The 2582-nt window shown below is 29.8% G+C and overlaps 1 long non-coding RNA gene across 1 annotated transcript; it reads right to left on the reverse strand.

The window, feature by feature from the left end:
* Nucleotides 1-472: 472 nt before the first annotated feature.
* On the reverse strand, nucleotides 473-2136 carry LOC127127226 (uncharacterized). Its single transcript, XR_007805286.1, has 2 exons — nucleotides 1579-2136; nucleotides 473-956 (listed from the first exon to the last, which is right to left on the reverse strand). It is a non-coding gene; the product is annotated as an uncharacterized LOC127127226 (long non-coding RNA).
* Between the last annotated feature and the right edge of the window lie 446 nt (nucleotides 2137-2582).

Raw genomic sequence — 2582 nt, forward strand, 5'->3', positions numbered from 1 at the left:
ACTACTAATTCAAAATGCATTTGATTATTAGTAAGGTATTAAGAGCCATAGATGTTTTTATGATCACTCATCATTAAACCTATTTGCATGTCCCAAGTACATATGTCAAATCTTTAAACCATTCATAAAAATCCTTAAGCTAGGTGAGTATGTTGGTTTAGGATTAAGATATTGCGTGCATGGGTATTTAATTAGTTTTCTATGATCAAAGTTTGAAAGTGCAACATTTTGTGACATGTTTTTATCTTAGGCCTTTTTGGCATATTTTATTTTCGATAATATTAATGTGTTAAAATCAATCAAATTAAAAGTCCATTAAATTGCATTGTTGGGCCCAATTCATTTTTGGTTTGAATTATAATTTAAATATTCTTCTGGTTAATACAATTAAATTGCTAAGACAAAGTTTAATTTAAAAAAAAGAGAAAAAAGAAAGAGAGACTAATTACACAAATAATATTCCCAAATCATATTCCAAATAATGCTCCAAGTGATATTCCAATTTAATCCAAATGTTACATAACAACCCAAAAGTATCCACATAAATAACAAAAAAAACTTAAATTAAAATTATGTAAATTTTGCAAATGATCCAAAGGGTTACACGTCTAACCCAATTTTTCTTACAGTTTAATATATCCTAACTAATCCAAAAATTCTTCATAATCCAAAACAATTACATAACTGCCCAAAAAGAGAAATTCCAAATTAAGTTTGTACATGTTACAAGCAATCCCTAAGTTCATAATCCAAAAAGTCTCTGTTACATCAGAAATAATTTTATTTAAAAAATTGGAATAAGCTGTAAACACAGCAGTTTGAAGCAAATTTCACAGACTCTTCCAAAAGCTCTTTTGGAAGTTCCCAATTCAAAAGCAACTCTTCAGAACTTTTCCAAAAAACCTGTTGAATAACAGTGCCCCTTTTTCAATCAATCAGCATCAACATCACTTCACCTGCAAAAAACCAATTCAAAATTAAAAACAGCTTATCAAATAAGCACTTAAAAAGCTGGAAAATAATTAATAGAAAGAGCAGATTAATATGTTACACAATGAATCAAAGGAAGCGCTCAGAAACACACTACATTATCCAAATAAACAACTTTAAATCCATAGATTAATCATCCCACAAAATCTGAAAATAGGATACAACAAGTTATCTCACAGAAACCAACATTCATGTATATAAACCACAAAATTAATTTACAGTAACAGGTTTTTTTTTTATAAAATCCAGAAGAAATTTTCAAAGTAATCTTTTCTCTATTAACTCCAAAGAGACACAACACAGTATCAATCCTTCTCAAAAACCAAAACCAAAACAACAATAGCGAACACAACAAGAGACACAACACAGCAAAAGCAACTTTTTTCTCAAAAAGCCTAAAGAACAACATAAACACAACAGAGTTCTTTTCAATGAAACAAGAACAGCAACTGCACGGCAAAGTTATTTTTTTCAAAACCCTAAAAGAACATAAGAACACAACAGCAGACGACAACAGCAAGAACAACATAGCATTTTTCTAAAAAAAACCTAAAAAACGAAAACAGAAAGAAGGAAGAAGTGGTTTACCTAAGCTCGTCGGAGGTGCGCCCTTTAGACTAATTCCGAGGTAGTATACACCTCTCTCCTTTATCTCTTCTTTTCTTTCCTCCGCTTCACTTTTGTACTCACCTTGCAGACTTGAGAGGAATCCATGTTTAATTGGGGGAGACCTTCACTATTGTTGATTCGATTTTGGTCTTAGGGTTTTAGTTAGACGTCCCCGATCCGGACGATTAGGGATAGTGGTGAAGAATCTGAGTTTAGATTCAAACTCAGGAGAGTATTTTAATGGGGAAGGTGAAATTTTTGTTTGTTCGCCGGAGTAGAGGGGCGGCGCCACCGTGGATGGCCGCCTGCCACCTTCTTCTCCGGCAGGTAGGTCAAAGAGAGAGTGTGTGTAATTGCAGAGCGTACATCTGCTTTAGGAGTTAGAGAGAGAAAAACTCTTGAAGAATGATGTTTTATTTTCCCATTTTTGTTTTAATATGGCTGATGAAAGTGTGAGGATAGTGGTGACAAGTGTCACCAACCCTGGACACTTGTCACCATCCAAAAAACGAGTTTCCTGGGTTTGCCTTTGCTCTTAGGCCCATATTCGTTTTACTGATAACACCCCACAGTTTAGAATAGAACAATGCTTCGATTTATTTATTTTTATTTTCGAAATTATAATTATATTGTTGTTAATATTATTTTATTTTATTTTCGAAATTATGATTATACTATTGTTAATATTATTTTATTTTTTATTTTTGAAATTATAATTATACTATTGTTAATATTATTTTATTTTATTTTCGAAATTTTAATTATACCATTGTTAATATTATTTTATTTTACTTTCGAAATTATAATTATACTATTGTTAATATTATTTTATTTTATTTTCGAAATTATAATTATAATATTGTTAATATCATTTTATTTTATTTTTGAAATTATAATTATACTATTGTTAATATTATTTTATTTTTATTTTCGAAATTATAATTATACTATTGTTAATATTATTTTATTTTATTTTCGAAATT

Source organism: Lathyrus oleraceus, chromosome 3 (genome assembly GCF_024323335.1).
Source record: "Lathyrus oleraceus cultivar Zhongwan6 chromosome 3, CAAS_Psat_ZW6_1.0, whole genome shotgun sequence".
In the NCBI taxonomy this organism is placed as follows: Eukaryota; Viridiplantae; Streptophyta; class Magnoliopsida; order Fabales; family Fabaceae; genus Lathyrus; species Lathyrus oleraceus.